Below are 19,487 nucleotides of genomic sequence, written 5' to 3' on the forward strand. Positions count from 1 at the left end.
AAAACTGTAAATTTAAGACAAAAATTACCATCTAAATTTTATAGTTTTTCACGATTTCCGCAATTTTATTGCAAAAGATGAAGTTGCACAATCCTAGCATCATTGCAATGCTAGTGGTTCCTTTTTGCAAAATGCAATCCAGATATTCTCCAGATAATTCTAACGGTGTCCGAGTTGCGAAATCATAAGGATTACATTTTAGACGACCTTTGGAGTTTCCTGACTTTTTCGGAGCCTTAACAGATTCCTCAAACTGTACCTGTTTTCGAGATAGCTAATGATCCTGCAACCGCTTTTCTACGAGATTTCTGTCTTGGAGCGAGTGCAGCGGACTCGAATGGCCCGGTCACGTCGTGAACCCGACTCCGAGGCGAGGCCGGCAGCGTGCAGCGCGGAGCGGAGCGTCGACCTAACCTCAAAAAATTAAGCCACGAAATCGCTCGTGACTCCACGACCCCCCCCCCCCCCCCCCCCCCGAAATGCGCCCTGGAGTCGGGACGGCCGCCGCGAGAAAGCACCAGAAAATCCTCGACTTCCTGCGAGGATTCCCGGCGCACGAAATTAGAATCCGATTCGTTTGGATCTGGAGCAAACGGATTCGGGTTGGATCGAAACCGCGTAAGTGCACGAAGTCACCGTTGGTCGTTGCGCGGTTCTGCCTCGGCGGGGCGAGGCATGACTCTAAAAATGGAAGCTCCCCGGCGGGATGGATTTCCCAGCCCCCCATTAGCACAACAATCGCACGTTTCCGGGTGAAAGAATGGAAATAAGAAGTGCTCGTAATTAGACTGCGGCGGGGTTGCCACGAAGGTCCCGGAGGACGATTCGACGAATTAGCGCAGGTTCTTTGGCCGCTTACATAAAATTCGTGGATGGAAAATTTCTCCATGCCTTATCTTTAAGCTTTAGAAGTTTCCACAGGGTGTCTTCTACAACTGACCGAAAAAAATGCAGTAATTTTTCAGTACCGTTGTGTGATGAAATTCGCAAAAATTCGGAAAAATTCGCGATTTACGCGCGAATTGCAACATAGAGGACGTAGCTCGCCACAAAATTCGAAGCTTTGCAGTGGCGAAGACACAACAACTACACAATCGCTATCTGGCTAGCAAATACTGCTTTGAGAATCAATGCGCAAGGGATTGCATATTCTCCACGTTGTTTTAAAAGACACGCGATGTTTGAAGCGAAAAATTCCGGACTGTCTCTGTGTAATCAGTACTGTTGCCGGACGAGTAGACACCTTGTTCCACGTCTAGAGATTCAAATAAGGAAAACAGAAGCTCAGAACTGGATACCATCGGCTGTTTGTGTCCCAGCGCACTACTCGCAAACTCTGTTTTTTGCACTTAGGTTCGATTAGAGTACCTATATAGCGAGAGTAGGGACAGATCGCTTCATGGAGGGCTTAGGGCCCAAAAGTGCAGCCACCCTTCTAACCAACTTCTGACGCACAAAATTTGACTGCCAGTCTGTAGATTCCAATTCTAACCAAGATGGCCAAGAATGCACAGAAATGAGCGTTCTTCCGCGAAATTGAGTAAATTTATGCAAAAACTGAGTCAAACACGTGCTTAATAAACGAAGGTATTTAGTAAATCGCTCTGGATACTTGAAATTCATAGGTTGGCTGCATTTCTGGGCCCTAACTTTATTCGCAGAAGCATCGGTGAAGGCCTGATGGATTTTCGGAGTTTCACATCTGTCCATACTCTAGCTATACAGGTACTCTAGGTTCGATCTCTGCGGCCAGAAAGTTCCATCACCTGCGCATCAAAAAGTCGACTCGAAAACTAGAGTACCTGTATAGGGAGAGTAGCGACAGATCGGTTCATGGAGGGCTTAGGGCCCAAAAGTGCAGCCACCCTTCTGAGCAACTTCTAACACACAAAATTTCACTGCCAGCCTACAGATTTCAATTCTAACCAAGATGGCTAAGAATGTACATAAAAGAGCGTTCTTTCGCAAAAATAAGTAAATTTATGCAAAAAGTAAACCAAATACATGCTTTCTAAACGACGGTTCGTAACAATTGTATTTGTAAATCGCTCTGGACATTCGAAATTCATAGGTTGGCTGCCCTTTTGGGCCCTAACTTTATTCGCGGAGGCATCGGTGAAGGCCTGATGGATTTTCGGAGTTTCAGATCTGTCGCTACTCTCCCTATACAGGTACTCTATCGAAAACTACCTTTATATCTAAGCAGGAAGCGGTCGGCGGAGAAGATTCACCGATTCTCGGCCGGGCATCCCATCGGGGCCGGGGGCGTCTCGGTCGAGCGGCGTCGGTAACCCAGAAGCCGTCCTGGTCGTGTTCTGTTCAGGCTCTTCAGGGAGCTCGTCCGGGCGTCCGCGTCCGGGGAGCGCGAAACCCAATCCCGATCGGGATTTAGCAACCGCGTGGCGCTTCGCGCTTCGCACTTGCACGCTCGCACGCACACTCACACGTCCCCCGTGAGAGAAACCCAACCTAACCTGTTGCCGCGGCTGCGCCCTGCCCCATCGCCCGTCGAGCGTGGAGGAAAAAAGGTGTCGCGCGGCCTCCCGCTGACCTCGGCCCCGACGGCGTTGCCGTCCGGGGGTCACGCGGGGGCACTCGGGGGCCCGTCGGGGACGTTTAGTTGGTCCCCTCGTTAATGAGCATTGTTAGTGTGTGTTCCTAGAGAGGGACACTTGGTTAGCCCCACTGCCTCCTTCAGGACGAGTGGCCAAAAAACGCTCCATGAGCGAATGAACACCATGCTAGGAGTTGTCCAAGACCCAAAAATTTGAAACATACACTTGATTTCAAAATTGCGGTGCTTTGCGTCGTCCACTCGCGGCTGAGATCGCCGTAGGAATTTCGGAACGTTTCAGAAAATTTACAAAATTTCTGAAATTTTAGAAGCTTATTTTTCATGAAAAATTCCATCTTAGCACCGCTGTAGTTCAATCTATGGAGTATTCGGAAGAAGTGCGTAACTTTGTATGAATTGATATTGCTCATAAGACATCAAAGATGGAACCACCTATGCGCACTTGATTTTGGGCGTTTTGCACACAGTAAAGGAGAACCAAGTTGTTGCAAATTTTTTCAAATTTGACCTTTTCAATCAAAAATAGACAGTCAAGGCTCCTGCAGTTTATCTTCCATAACATTTTGAAACTAAGCCTTTCCTTTGTCAGATATAGAAATAAAGTATACAAAAAATGAACCCGATGTAGCTCAAAAATGATTTTGATTCCTTTCTGCTGCTGAGCTCGAAATTTTTCTCTCGGCTTTCCCATAGTTCCTACTGTGACATTGACGCCTGAAATTCCTCTTTTTATGAAGCTGCACACCTGACGCATGGACCCACGGTTAAAATTCCACATCTACGGCTCGCATGGGCAAACTTGGAGCGGCAGGCGAGGCGAAGTCGCGGGCTGGGGCCGCCGCACACTGGACCGAGTCAACAGGAGAAGTCGGACAAAATTTGGAAACTTTAAAAGCTTACAACTCCGTTAAATCAAAACTTTGATATTTTAAAATGGTTCCATTGGTTTTTTCGTGTAATTGCCTTCATGAAGCACCCCTTGAAATGTAAAATGTGACGAAATAAACGCCAAAATTTGCAGATCTAGTAACAAATTTCGTATCCGACCTCTCTAATTTACTCGATCCACTGTGCGCCGCGTCTTTTGTGGTGGGCCGTGCGGATCCCAATCGCGAGTCTGTTGACCCCTCGCACTTGCCGGGCCGGGCGGGCGGGCAGCCTCGCTAATACTTTCTCTATCGCCCGAATTCACCGAGGACAATAGGTGTGGCTCCGGAATATTTTTCGGCCGCCGACTCCGCCACTACCGCCGCAAGTTTCGGCCCCGGCCTCGCGACTCGCTGCGCTTTCGGAAGACACGCGCGTCGACGCCACGCCGACGCCGCGCCACGTGCAAAATCGTCGCGGGAACCACAACACGACGCTGCACCCGTGGAGACAATCCTATTCTGAGCTCTCTCTCTCTGAATGATAAAGCTGGAGACCTGCCGGGCCGAAGTGTCTTCAAAGTTTCGGATTGGATACGTTACAGAAAAGTAGCGATGTAATTGTGTTGAATAGAGACATTTAAAAATTCGGAAGTAACGAAACGAGGTAGAAACAAGATGGAGTACGAATTCGAACGGATTTTTTTGTTTTGTTTTGGACTGAATGGTACGATCCAGCACATTCGCAAATCGGAGACTCGTGTATGGCGGATCGAGCGATGCAGGGCAAGTTTGTCAAACTTAGTTTTGTTTGCTGCGAAGATTGCTCGAAACTTCAGAAATCAGCCACCAATCGACAAATCTGAATATAGAGTTTCAAAAATAATTCATACGTTACAGCACTGGAAAAGGACTCTTGGATCCTGAGTCCAGACTACTAAAAAATTTGACGAGAAAGAATACTCTAAATTCAATCGGACCTATGAGAGTAAATTTTCCTGTCAAATTTTGTAAGAGTCTTAACTCTGGACCAAAGAGACTTTTTTCCGGCGAGGAAAGATAGCTTCTAAAACGTAGTTAAACCCAGATTCTAGACTGAACTACACCGTTGAGATACAGAATCAAAGACCATGATTGATCCTTCGCAAAATCAGTTTCTCGGTTCACAAGACCCGTCAATGGAGATGTTGCATGTGTGAGGAATTTGCGATTTGACCATTGATTCTTATGTAAAAGTTCGCGAGAAACACGATGGTGCCACTGGTTTTCTCAGAAATCAACTCCCAAGCTCAAAAAAAGCTCTCAATGTGCAGCCAAAATGGAGGGGATATCCCACCCTACCCTGAGAGTCCACCTCTACATCAAAACAAACTCTCCATGCAAAGACAGGGAGCAAACACATTGACAGGGCTGCCACTTTATTTGGGGACTCCAAAACTGAAAACACGGCAACCCTGCTAATGTGTTTGCTCCCTATCTTTGCATGGAGAGTTTGTCTCGATGTAGAGGTGGACTCTGAGGGTAGGGTGGGATATCTCCTCCATTTTGGCCTCGCTTTGAGAGCTTTTTTTGAGCTCGGGAGATGATTTCAGAGAAAACCAGTGGCACCATCGTGTTTCTCGCGAACTTTTACAAAGGAAACAACAGTCAAATCGCAAATCCCTCACACATGCAACATCTCCATTCTGGACTCGTAGAGTTCGACCAGAAACACCGGGAGCGCTAGGAGTAGAGATACAGGAAAACGACGCACCCGCGGAGGAGGGGGGGGAGGGGAGCCGGGGTCAAAATCCAAACGAGAGTCCAGCGGCAATGGGGGGGGGGGGGGGGGGTTCGTAAAGGCCGCGCGCACAACCTCGAGAGGACACCTAAAGAGAAGAGGTACGCAATAGCCGGAGGGGAAAGAGGGAAGAAAGAACTGCTCTGGCGATACAGGAGCGCTGCGAAATCCGTCGGGGGGGGGGGGGCGGTAGCCCCCTTCGCCTTCGGGGCTCCAAGTTAAAGTTATACGTAGCGTTGCGTAGTACAGGTAGCCGACTTGCACTGCGAGGTTGTCGCTCGCGCGGGAAATGCCGATTTCGGCCGCTCTGGGAGCCCTGCGAATCTAGGATCGCGTAACTTGGCTGAAGGCAGAGGGTGGGTCGATTGGAAAATATTTGATTTTGACCACCCTAAAAGTTCTACACATTGCAAACGGCGCAACTTGGATACAATTCCGGATGACGATAGTTGGTTTTACGCTGGCAGGGCGCTTCGATATGATTATGCTCGATTCTCGTAGGAAATCTGGCAACCGTGTTGAAGGGTAAACAATCGCTCCCGACTGATTCCGCGACCGGGCACATCTTCGAGTCGACGTTGTCGGACTCGGTGGCTCCGGAGAGAAATGAAAACTGAACACGAGGTCATACGACTATAATTATGATGAAATATTTTGAAAAAAATTGCGTTCTTACTTGCAAAAGAATTGATAATTCAGAGTAAAGTTCAAAATTTTCATCTTTGGGGGGACGGATTGCGCTAAGCCAATCACAATCAGTCAGCGACTTTCCTGTTTTGGTCCCTGGGGCTGGATTTTGAGTATCAATTAGAGAGCTGGTGAGAACCCGAAAATGTTTTCAAAATTTCATCAAAAGTGAAATGCACCACGTATTGTGCTCCGATTTTGACTTTCTCGTTTTTTAACAGTGTACATAGCTAAGCCGATCACGTTAAGGCAGCGACTAATCACGTTTGGTCCCTCGGATCGGATTTTGAGTATCAATAAATGCAAGTGCAACTCAGGGTGTCTACTAAAACAGGCGGGCTAAAAATCAGAACTTTTACAGTACTTCTGCAGTACATTCCCAAAAAATTCAGTACTTTTTCAGTACCTCCAATTGACGAAATTCGAAAAATTTGAATTTCTCGCTTAAATTGAGACGAAAAAGACCATAAAATGAAAAAAATTCTGGACCTTCGTGGAATTTCCGCACTTTTTCAGTACTTCCGGGTCCCCCTTAAAAAATCGGTACTACTTCCGGACTTTCCGGAAATTCCGGACTTGTAGACGCCCTGACAACTGCAAAATTACGCAAAAATTTCCCGGGAGATAATGAACTACGTATTTTACTCCTATATTTCTGAGAGCCGAGAGTGCACGGCCTAAATCACGTAGCGCCCTTTCAGTATTGAGCCGCAAAGGAACCCTCCGCTCGGAAAAAAAGCCTACCCGAAATGGAGCTTTCGGTGGGGATCCCGCGGCGGGGTGGAAGCTCTCGCTGCCTGGCGGGGCGAGGGGGGATGGGGAGGACTCGCGATGGGTTTCTCGTGGTGCGGTGCGGTGCTGCGGCTCGGTTCGCTCAGCTGCTCGACGCCCGCGTGGCGCGCAGTTCGTCGACCCCTCCGCTGCCACGCTGCCCGGGCAGTGCGCGCGCCTCCCCGGTTCCTGCCCGGCCCCGGCCCGGCCGCCACGCAGATCCGCGACTTGTAGCTCGCCGACCGCCGCGCCGTCCGGACGCCCCGGTCCTCCGCCCGGAGAAAGTGCGCCGAGCGAGCGAGCGCGCTCGCCGAAGACCCGGGATTCCATCTTGGATCGAGAGATGAGGGAAAAGTCAAGATCCATGGAGACTCCTCCGATTTTTGATCCATACCGTAGTACTGCCAGCACAGTGGAACGAGCCTTCGGAAGGAGTCGGATATGAAACTTTCGACAAAAATTGTAAAACTTTACGTTTGTCTCGTCACAATTTCAATTTGCAGGAGTGCTAATTACAGAAAATTCTACTAGAAAACCGATGAAACTACTTTTGAAACATGAACATTTCATATCGACGGTGAAACTACCAAACCACGTATCTCGGTTTGCGACGTCGCAGACTTCCTGTCATACTTTATTTTTTAAACAGAAAACTACTCAACGTCAATTCGTGAAAACTTCCGAGATTTTTCCTCTTTGTGCGGAGAAAAATCTGTGAAAATTGTAAGGAATGATATTGATTTGATCTCCTTCAAAAAAATAAAATGTGAGTGGAGATTTTTAAACACCGCAAACGAGATACGTGGTCTGGTAGTTTTACCGTCGATATGCATGGAGGTATACGTTTTTAAAGTTTTTAAATCATGTCATGTCAACCGAACTTCAGCCGTGTAACCTGAACTTCGGCGGCCGGATCTCAAGTTTTCAAATTTACACAATCAAAAAAACTTCGAAGATACGTATGACTCGCGGACTTCGGATCTCTCACACGGGGTTGTTTTCTCCTTGTTGAAAGAGACTCGTTTGAAACATGTTCTGGTTAAATATTGTAGATAGGAACGCAATAGACTTTGACGGAGAGAATCTTCCAGACTGTGACCGGTGCATCAGAAACAAACAATACAGAAGTAAACAGATGATTTATTTGGTCCAAACGACTTAACCACACGCTATAGGATGAACCTCGATCATCATCCAATACTAATACATCCTAACCGTTATCCTCATATCGTCGCCCCACGACGTAAGGAAGTAGCTCGATTTCCACGTGAGCCGTGATTCACATATAAATCTATGCTTTTTGGGGCTCATGATATATAATACACTCGCTGTGCGGTTTTCCTCTCGCTCGGGTCTGCGATCAAGAATCGAGGTTAAAAAGGGCACATACCGTAGTTTCACCGCTCATCGATCGGAGTTACAAAGAACCAATGGTTATTTACCTGAAACACACGAAAAAGAGAGGACGTTAGATAAGGTACACAGTACGCACTTGCACGGTGATAAAAAGTTAGAACAGTGAACAAAAACATAGATAAGGAGTTATCCGACGAAAACTTTTCAGAAGGAGCGAATAAATTGCGCGCTCGATCGCGACATCCGTCAACGTTTTTATTTTCAGCGAAGTAATACAACGCAAATGATGTAACATCCCCTCGGGACCGGTGGCGAGGCGTGAACGAGCGATTATCGATATTTCCCCATTTGGAGCTACGGTAAAGAATCGATTGTTAAACGAACATCCTTTTATCGATCCTTTACCATAAGCTTAAATGTCAGATCAATCGATACATCGCAAAGCACGCCACGCCACTGCTCGGGACGAATAGAATGACTGGAGATGAAACCGTTCCAGTTTTTCCATTTCCCTCGAGTGCCGACCGTAAGTTCCGAAAGTCGATCCGTCATTTTCCGCGGAGCGATGTTCACGATTTGGCTTCGCGAAAACGTATAAGATAGAGAAGACAAAAAGGATATCGAAAATGTCAGAAACAGACCTATCTACATTATGAAGACATTGGGGAGTTGCTTCAATGTGCGGAACAGTCGCAGTGGGAAGTTGGAACTATCTACCTCATGATTCGGATTCCTCGATCCTCGAAACGAAACAAGGCTAGAGCGATTTCGACAAGGGGATATTTTTTTAGTATACTTGTTTCACGTTATATTTTTAGCAAAAGACGAGTTGTTTGCGTTTCGCTGCTCACTTCAGCTGGTTATTCCCGGAAAGTATCTTGTTAGAACCCTTAAATAAAATCTGGAAGTGGAAAGTGGAAAGCTAGATTTTAAAGGCTGAGAACGAATTACCGCTGAAAATTGTGAGAGGCAGCCGTTTTTTAGAAATTTTAGATGTAAGAACGTCACCAAAGTTCAGCGAAATCGATAATTTCCCAAAAATTACAGACGACAAGGGGCATTTCTAAAAATAAAAATTAAGAAAAAGCCTTCACACGGGAAAAAAGTTTCATTTGACCCATAAAAGACGCTCAACCAGTCTAGCTCTTTTTAACAGTGGCACTTTGGGAAAGAGACGCTGATGCAGAGAGCAAAATATTATTGAGAATACATTTTCCAATAATGAACTACCATTTCTAGCTTAGTTGAGGAACAGCGTATGTACCATTGGTTCCTCTATGCACATAAGAGTTTTACAGATCAGCCAGAAATTGTAGCTCCGAACAAAATTTAGTCCATTTAAACCCATAGAACACAGAATACGCTCTTGATGGATGGCAGCTTGGCGCTGGGACACTCCGCGCTCGTAGATGCGTATGGTATTTCGTAATTAGTTGCTGTTTCCGATGTTGTAAAAAAAAAGGCGGGAGAAATCAAGAGGCTCCTTGGCGGGAACGGCTGGGGCGTTGAACCGGTGGTCCAAATACCGAAACGCGGTGTTTTTTCTCGGCGATGCGGCAGCCCGGCCTCGATTATTAAATGCGATCCGTCCGATTAGGACACATGTTGTTCCGTCTAGAGTTTCCGTCTACCTTTTTATCATTCTCGCGATTAGATACTCGCCACCAATATTTTGACAGTGTTTTCGTCGGGAGATGCACGCCGACCGCGTACTGCGTTTCAGCCGAGCGAGCGGCTTAAATTCGAGGGCAACAATCACAGGCGATAATTATCGAATCCGGGCGGCCGCCAAGCGCCACGTCGATCCGTTCGGGTGAGCGCAGGCTCGAGCGATAAAACTGAGGGGTTTGGAGGACAAGGCGCATAAGTGCATTTGTTGCTGTTTCGGGAAATGCGTGTTTGAAGATTCGAAATTACATGGATCCTTATGGCGGAAAGAAAGTTCAAACTGACTTTTTAATGCTTAAAAATTGGAAGTTGGAATTGAATTTGTCATAAAATATGCGTTAAGACTAGTGCGCAGGCTCGAATAATAAAAATGAGGGGTTTGGAGGACAAGGCGCATAAGTGCGTTTTTTGCTGTTTCGGGAAATGCGTGTTTGAAGATTCGAAATTACATGGATCCTTATGGCGGAAAGGAAGTTCAAACTGACTTTTAGATGCTTAAAAATTGGAAATTGGGATCGAATTTGTCACAGTAAGACTAGTTATACTTGAAATCATTAATATATCATTTTTTCCAAAAACTGCACTTATGCGCTTAGTTCTTCAAGCCCCTCAAAGGACGTTCACGGAAAGAGAGCGACATGTGCTGAAACACCGTAAGTCCCGAGAAGCACTTTACATAGGTAGAATTGCAGTGATGTTACAACACATTGCCATGGTGTTGCGATAAAATTGAAATTTTCGAACGAAATATGGACAATTTTCCAAAAATTTTAGCCATTTCTAGGCCATGTTTCAAGGGTCCTTGGAAATGAGGAGGTAGGTAATGTGCGTTACAAACAGATATTGCAAGTTTTGGTTCGCTCGTTCCAATTTAATTTTGCAATAAGTCTCGATAATTCTGCCATTTTAGGAAAAACATGTCAAATCAGCACCTCTGGCCATAAATTTCTGGGGGGGGGGGGGGCATCAAATTCCTTGATATTTTCCTGTTTTTACTGACGATAGGCACCCTGTTGGGAACCGCAAAGTCCCTAATTCCCTGATTTTCTAGGTGACACTATGAACATTTTGAAGTGAAATTCTGTGCCGGAGTCTGTACAGTGCCCGAAAACCTCGAGTGATACGAATGCGGGATCTATTGGACGTGGTTGGCGCGTGGCTGGTGCTTACGGCACAAAAGGCACAGTAGCGCCTTACAAGACCGCAAGATACTTCATGCATTGCGCGTACAGCACGGTAGGCGCCACGGATGGTATAGCGCCTTAGAAGTCCGCAGGATACTTCATGCATTGCGCGTACAGCACGGTGCGCGCCACGGATAGTATAGCGCCTTACAAGACCGCAGGATACTTCATGCATTGCGCATATACAAATCAAACGGAACTACGTGAATTGAGACGTGAGCCCTGATACCCATAAGAATGTATGCATTACAGGGCTCACGTCACAATGTACATAGTTCCGTTTGATAGAAATACGTCCTATTCTCCTTACGGAATGACTTAGAAGTGAAATCTACTCTTTATGTGAGTGCTAATACGGTGCTAATTTGACTTCCCATACATATCACTCGGGGTTTTTGAGCGATATCCAGGCTCCGGCACCGATTGGACCACTTGACAAGGTACGTATTGTACCATTCTGATACATGTTTCTGAACCAAAATTTCACGTGAAACACAATGCTCACAACGAAAATTACCGAAAACAACTCCTTACAAAGATAATTAATGATTCTTGATGCGTGAAATTAAACCACCCGCTCATGAAAACTCAATGCTCTACGTGATTCACATCACGCGCTAAACGTTATCATTACAGTATCTACGATATAAAAATCTGGCAACCTCAATTTTGACGCTTTGGCTCAGCTATAGCAAATTACTTATAGTTTGAACAACACGCGGTGAGAAATGAACATCGCTCGTTGGAGAAGCTTGCTGAAACCGTTGTAGTGCTCGATTTGACTCACGTAGAGCTTTGAGTTTTTTGTCCGCGGGCAGTTCAAATTCTTCGTAACCAATGTGAAATAAAAGCGTTTACATCTTCGTAAGGAGTTGATTTCAGTAATTTTCGTTGCGCGAATCGTGTTCTACGTGAAATTCTGGTTGAGAGACTAGTATCAAATTGCTTAAATTCGTACCTTATCTAGTGGTCCAGGTCCATTGCCCTCCTCGCTTTTCAAAAGTGCGAGACCCTGACAAAAGCGCCTATCGGTGTAGGGAAACTAATGACACGTACGTTGTTTCTGAAACGAAGAGTGGCTCCTCATTGTTGCAAAATGTAATGGAAATGTAGGGCGCTGGATCTCGTGACTCATCCAGTTCATGCTCGACTCGGTTCCTCCGTGCGACGATGCTATTCGCTTCGTATTTACACCTAAACAAATGATTATTCATGGCCTAATTACCGCTCCTCGTGGAGCACCGACCGCTCGCCGCGGCCTTACTCTTTCGGTGCCGAGGCGCGAATGCAACTCCATCATCGATAATTCTCCATTTGAAGCTATGGTGAAGAATCGATTATGTAGGTGTTCGTTGCGAGCATCCTGAGTATCGATCCTTTCCATAGGCTTAAATGACGATCGATCGATACATCGCAAAGCACGCCACGCCACTGTGCTCTTTAGCTCCTAGCGCCACGGTCGCGTTTTCGTCATGTCCCATCGCCATATTCCGCCCCACGACGATATTCATCGCCGCATTTTCGTAGCTTTTCGGTCGAAACAACGGACTAACATTTCAACGCTGCAACTTCTCACTGAAAAATTGTTCGAGGAAAAATATGCATACTATTCCTAGAAATTTTAAGATATTTAGGTTGATGAAGTACGAAAAAAATCGTCTGAAAAATGGAAGAAAAATCTTCATGACTCGTCGTCTCCCGGACGAAGAAACGTAACTCCACTCTAAAGTTGCCAAAATGACTCAAGAAATAAATCATTTCACAAAACGTACCTATGCAACTTATATTCAAAATGTTCTTATTTTTGCGAGAAATCTTAGGGAAAATCAGTGAAATTGCAGTTAGAAATTCCCAAGATTTTCCTGATTGATGTGCAAAGTAAGAGTAAATTTGGCAACAGTGAAACGCAGTTACGTTCTTTCGGGAGGGAAACTACGAGCTTTCCCAATAAATCGTACTTTATAAAGGGAAATTCGGCAACGGCTGAGTGTTCATACGACGTTTTCCCTCGGCACGGCAGTGAAGTCCACACATAATTTCCCGCTAAACGTTCTACAAAGTTGGCAACACGAAGCACGTCCGACGGCGAAAATTCGCTTTTCGCGCGGGGGATCTGCGGGAAACGAGCTCGAAATTGAGTTGGCCGTCGAGGCACCCCCCCCCCCTCCACCCCGGGGGTCCTGTCTCGTCCCCTTCCGCTCCGAGCGCGCATCCCTCTCGCGCTCGGCTTCGCAAGTTCGACCCCGCCGGGCGCCAAACCGCGTATCTCCCGCCGGGAACCCCGCGCACTTACGCTGTTTTCGCACGGGAAGCGTGCGCGATCGGCGGCGGCAGATAGCCCGGCGCAACAAACGGACCGACGAGCGACGACGACGAGTGCAACCGTGATAAGCTTCCGGACACGACCGCCAGATCGCGCAGCGATTTCAAACCGGATTTAGTCGGAGAATCGGCAACGCAGCATCGTAATCCAGGGTTGCCACAGAATTTAGAAGATGAAATTTCCTGATTTCCCGAAGACATTTTGGTAAAATTCCCTGACAAATTAACAAATGCCAGAGCTTTTAAATTGTTTTCAGGCAAAATTTGTTGTTCGCAACGTCAAACCCACCTCAGTCAGCAAATGAAGGTAAATTGACACCTCCTTACATTTCACTTCTATCCTGGCATTTTCGCCATTTTCCGTTACATTTAGCGGTTTTCCCTGACAGTGACAACCCTGTCCATTGCTTTGTCCAGGGTGTCTACTAAGACAGGCTGGCCAAAAATCGGTACTTTTACAGTACTTTTTCAGTACTTCCAATTGACGAAATTCGAAAAATTTAAAACATTCTAATTCCTCGCTCAAATTGCGACAAAAATGAAAAAAATCCGGACCTTTCTCCGGAATTTCCGCACATTTTCAGTACTTCCGGACCGCCCTTAAAAAATCAGTACTATTTTCGGACTTGTGGACACCCTGTTTGTCAAGCAATTTCAAAATTCGGCCCGCTGGTGTCACTACTTTCAACAGTAACGCGAGAGGGTGACCTTCCTCGTGCAAATTTCAAAAATCCAGGGTGGGGGGGGAGGGGGCTCGACGCCATTATCCGAAACGATCGGCAACCGGGGTTACCCGGCGCGTAGAGCGCGCGAGAGAAATAAGAATTAGTATTAAAGGATCATTAAACAGATAAACAAACGAGCAGTAAAAGGAGATAAGACGTAATGAACTTTAAATACGGATCGGCTCCGTGCTCGTGGCGGGACGAAAAAAAAAAAGCGCGGAACGCGCGGTGTAAACAACTCCGCTCGGTCGGTTCGCGCCGAGGTGGGATGCGCTCCCGTGCCTTGACTTTCACCGCCGAAGGCAGCGGATTTTTCATTTTTTGCGCATCGGAAATTAAAGCGCGCTGAATTGAAAAATTCCTATCCGGACGGAGGGGAGCTCCTAATGAATATTTCCCGTGAAAGGATTCTAGTTTATTTAAAAATACACTGTTGGAAAACTCGGAGTTAAATCCGCCGTGACTGCCAGGCCTGTTTTACCAGGGGTGGAAAAACTAAACAACCCTCGACCTAGCGAGTCGCTATTGGTCGCGTGTGAAAATGGGAAGGATCCGAAAAAAATGTTTAGAAATGGGAAAATTCGACGCGTCTGACCAAAATTCACCCTTCTTTGGCGGGGCAACCAATTTTTGTAAAATTTAAACTTACATGTTTTTTTCTTAAGTATTTAAGGGTCATGACATGGTTTCTCTCACGAAAGAACGTAATTACATTTCAATACTGCCGTCTCTCCTCGCATATTAGATTATTGCCGAGAGAATTTTGGGCACTGACTGAGACCCAGGTTTTTCTTCTGATCTTGCGCAAAATTAAAACAAAGTATGGGGGGAATTAGCACGGGTACATTTTTGTTAAAAATTGAATTGTTCGAGTCAATTTTGCAACCTCGGAACGGAGTTACGTTCCTTTGTTTGGGAAACGACGAAGGCAGCAGAATCTTTAAATGGCTTTTCCCAGAATCTTTTTGTGGCTTTTCCCAGAATGCTTTTCACGGGACATATTTAACGCCTTAATACATTCCAAAGCTTTACCCATAGAAAGTGCACGAGCAATCAGAAATATTCATAAGAATTGACGAGCCACGATTTATTAAAAAAATTCCTGAATTTTTTCAGACTTTTGCTACTGGGTTAAACGTAATGGACTTTCCCCGAATTCCACCGACTTCTCATCACCCAATAAACCCGCTTCATTTCTAATTTTTCTGAGTCTGCTCCTTCCTACATTGAGCTACAGGCGAAGCTCAATTATTTTCGAAGGCAGTCGAGGCACTTCGGCCGAAACTTTTCTGCCAGCGTTTAAGCAACTGCAGTTTCGCCGGCCGAGACCCCTCATCATACCGCGGAAGAATTATGCAATGTGGGAGAACTCTCGCAGATCGAACGGCGGGCGCAGGTATAAGCCCGTGGGGGGGGGGGGGGGGTGGTTGCAAAAAAAGGGGGGAAAGAGAAAAAAAACTGTTGTATTACCCACGTCGTAGGCGATCCGGGCGCGAACGTTACAACCGAGATAATTCTTGGCAAGTATTTTTATCTTTCCACCTCTCGTGTTTTTTTGCACTTTAGGTTCGTGAAACTTATCAACTTATCGTTGGGTATCCGCGCTCGATGGCGACGGTGCCGGATGGGAGATTTTTTCGAAATTCGCGGTCGCGGGGGGAAATCTGCGGGAAAATCCGCGACCCCGCTTGCGTCAGCGCCAAAGGGAGATGTAGCGTACCGATAGCCCTGAATAAACACGCGTCCAAGATACGAACGAGATTAGGCGTCGGCGTCGCCGACTTGCTCAAAAAATGAGACATTTTTCGGGGGTCGATTAAAAACGTAGGCGTCTATGGACATGACATTGCCTTGCCCCTTTACTTCCCATAAGGGCTACTTATTGAAATTTACAGGCAGGGTGTCTACTGAAACAGGCTGACCAAAAATCAGTGCTTTTATTGTGCTTTCTCAGTACATTCCCTAGAGATCCCGTATCTCCTGAACAGAAAAATGCGGTACTTTGTTAGCACCTCTATTTGACGAAATTAGAAAAATTTAGAAATTTTGAAATTCTTGCTAGAATTGCGAAAAAAATGAAAAAGACAGAAAATTTTATCCGTGGTTTAGAGATTGCTTGCACGATCGCGTTATTGTAGGAAAATACTACCCTAAGAATCAACGCGCGCGGAATTGCAAACTTTCCACGGTTTATTTAAAACAACGCGTAGTACAAAGCAAAAACTTCTTGACTTTGTTGCAGAATTTCCACACATTTTTAGTACTTCCGGACTGCCCTTAAAAATCAGTACCATTTTCGAAAATTCCGGAGGCTTTATTAAAAAAACGCGTGGTACGAAGCAAAAAAATTCCGGACTTTCTCGCGGAATTTCCGCACTTTTTCAGTACTTCCGGACTTCCCTTAAAAAATCAGTACTATTTCCGAAAACTCCGGACTGGTAGACACTCTGCCGTGCTCCTTAAATGGGTGCCCTCAGAAAAACCGGTGAAAATTTTCGCCGTCCCCCGCGCGTCACCGTCAACCGGGAGCCGTAAATTGGGCTGTCACCGGTGCGGGGGTGGGGGCGTGGGCGGGGGAATTTAGGTTAAGTCGGATCACCTACCGAGCAACTCAAATATTAACTCGCCGCGCGGCGCGATGTGCGATGGGATGTGGCAGTCGGCGAATCCTCCGTCGACACCTGACGCTCTCCCGGTTTCGGTTCCAGGTCAAACGATTTGAGCTTATTTTCATCGCCGCCCGCCACCACCACCACCGCCGCCGCCACCGCGCCCGTGTAAACTAGTTTACGGCTTCATTTGCACAAATGGGTGTCGCCCGCCGACAACAGTTTTTTTTCGGCACGCGCAGGAATCGATGATCGCGTTCCCTCGATTCCCGATCCGGGACCCGCACGCGTGTCCCGAAAAACTCACTCCCGCGCGACGAGCGACGACCTTGGAGAGCTCCATTAAGGATCTGGATGAGAACTTTCAACTCCCGAAAATTCCCGACATGCATCTCCTTGAACAGCACGCTGGAAAGAAAACACATTGGATCGAGAGTCCAGACTCTTGAAAACATTGTCAAGAAAAAGTACTCTCGATTCAATCGGATTTTTGCTTGAATCAAAACGAACTCCGCTCAAATTAAGAGGCTTGGTTCTTGATTTAAGCTAGATTCTGATTGAATCAAGAGTACTTTTTCTTGTCCATGTTTTCAAGAGTCTGGACTCTAGATCCAATGTGCTTTTTTATTCCAGTGCCGCTGCACCGCCTTCAATTTTTCGTGCATGCAACCTATGTTGCAGTCTCTGAGCACCTTTTAAATTTAAAGATAAGAAATTTAGAGCGCCTTCAATCTGTCGTAGAAGCAACATGGACATCCCTCGAGTACGAATAGTTGTATTCAAGGGGCTAAAACGATTCATTCGGTGAAAAATAGCGTGGACCACCGTGTTTAAGGTGATTCGATGTGATCTAGGGGCGAGAATCGCCCCTACGTTCCGCTGTTACGTGGGTTGGGTCTTGGAGAGGCAACAATTATCTTGACGTATACGTTGATCAAGAAAACTGATGATTTGACGAACGTGAACGAATCCATAACGTGAAGCAGCTATAATACGGAGTAAAATGACAGCAAATTGGTGAAGATTCATTGAGAATTCATAATTGAAACTAGGATAGTGGAAGTTACCTATTGACTCAATGTATAAGAGCGAGTTATTATAAAGCTATCTCTCTCTTACAAATTGAGTCAATGGTCGACGTCTGATATTGCACTCTCAAAAATAAATCATCAATGAATCTACACAAATCTTTTGTTATTCTACTCAGTATTAATGCTGCTACACGGTGTTGATCAGTTTCTTGCAGTATTTTGGGCATTGCAATAATGATCGCTTCTCAAACACGCAAACCGTGAGGCAGTGCAACGTGGTGGCCGATCTCGTTCCCTAGATCCCACGGAATCGTCTTAACTTCAGCTCCAGACGATTACATTGCTCAAGTTCTCCGTGCGGGGTCTCCGAGATACATTGTCTCTACCCGAGTTTCACCGGTCAACGACGCGGCGGTGCAGTGTCGCGAAAACCGGCGGTGAGTCAGCGTTAGCGCATTTGGCAGGACTCGTTCCCAATTTCGCCCGAATGCAAATGCGTCCAATTAATGGGAGGACGGTAATTGGTGGAAAAGCTCCGAAGGGTCGCCGCGGGCGGTGACCGGGGGAGGGGGAGGGGGGTTTGTGTCGGCGAAGAAAGTTTCCGCGCAATCACGCTCCCTTCCCCTCATCAGTCCGTTGTCGCTAATGTCAGTCTGCACTAATAATCAGGACGAGGGTGGGGCGGCAAGGGCGAGGGGAAGTCTCGTTTGGGAAGTCGTTTATTTTTTCCACTTAATGACTCACTTTCAAGACACCCGATTTGCACGAGGTTCTCGATACTGCACAGCTTCCTGCGGGCCGATTACTGAAATCGATGGACAAAGCTATAGACAAGAAGACAAAAGTGATGTGGAGAGATCCTAGTGGTGGAAGCGGGTGGTTGCGATGAACATAGGAGTAGGTAATAGACTAACTAACGGCAACCCACGAGAGACCCTACGGTTAGTCCATACTTTCCTTCCTTCTGTAGGGACCAACCATTTCAACCAATAGGATCGCTCCATACTCCATAAGTCTACTTTGTCTATCGCTTTGTCTGTCAATTTCAGTAATCAGTCCGCACAGACGATATCGATAACCGAAACCTGCGACACCACGTTTCTCCATTGCGGCGTTTCAAAATATACGCTCCTAGTTTTTTTTCGAAGAGTTAAACCGTTGACATTAAGAAATCCAGAGTGCCTTCAATTTATTGTGTATGCAACATTGACATCCATCGAGCACGAATAGTTGCATGTAAGGAGCGAAAATATTCCCGCCCATTGAACTTTGATTCACTCCCGATTTTAAAATTGACCGAGAAGTAAGAAGCAATTCACAAGCGTTGGGAGGGAGACGGGACATTCACTTACATCCCCCCTCACCCCCTCTCCCTCAAGTGACACCCCATTTGCAAAACCGGAAATGCGCGTTTTACCGCTTTTACCATGGGTACATCAATTCCCGAAGGAGCGCTGAGCGTGGCTGCAAATCAATGCTGCATTAGAAAGGAAGAACAACGTACGAACCTGCAGACGTTGCCGAATTTACTCAAATGAAAAAATAAACATTTCCGGGTAAAGTGAGTATTTTTCTTCCGATTATCCAGAGAATTTCATTCGCAATTTTGTCTAGAGGATCCGAAATATCTAAGATGAAATATTCGTAAATTTCCCAAAATTCCACATTTGGTCCGGAGAAATTCGGAAACGTCTGAATATTCATTCATACAACGTTTTTCCGTACTGCCGTGCTGGGTAAAAACGCCGTAAAACCATCCGAATGTTGCCAAATTTTATTTCAGAGATTAATAATTTCTGAGGAATTATGAACATTTTTTTGTGACTTTCAGTCGTTTCAGATCAAATTACTAACGAAATCCTAAAAATCGGAGGGGAAATATCTTATAGGGGACGATCTTCCCAAAAGGAACG

At 46.1% G+C, this 19,487-nt stretch overlaps 1 protein-coding gene and 1 long non-coding RNA gene across 6 annotated transcripts in view; both read right to left on the reverse strand.

Moving 5' to 3' along the window:
- LOC109034175 (max dimerization protein 1) overlaps positions 1-19,487 on the reverse strand; it is a 279,247-nt gene that overhangs the window by 55,186 nt on the left and 204,574 nt on the right. The window lies entirely within an intron of this gene.
- Positions 1-19,487, reverse strand: part of LOC140224777 (uncharacterized) — a 103,648-nt gene that overhangs the window by 30,148 nt on the left and 54,013 nt on the right. Inside the window, exon 2 of the long non-coding RNA XR_011900027.1 lies at positions 8,070-8,121. This is a non-coding gene — a long non-coding RNA (uncharacterized lncRNA). The remainder of the gene's footprint in view (positions 1-8,069; positions 8,122-19,487) is intronic.

Source organism: Bemisia tabaci, chromosome 6, assembly GCF_918797505.1.
Source record: "Bemisia tabaci chromosome 6, PGI_BMITA_v3".
NCBI classification, from domain to species: domain Eukaryota; kingdom Metazoa; phylum Arthropoda; class Insecta; order Hemiptera; family Aleyrodidae; genus Bemisia; species Bemisia tabaci.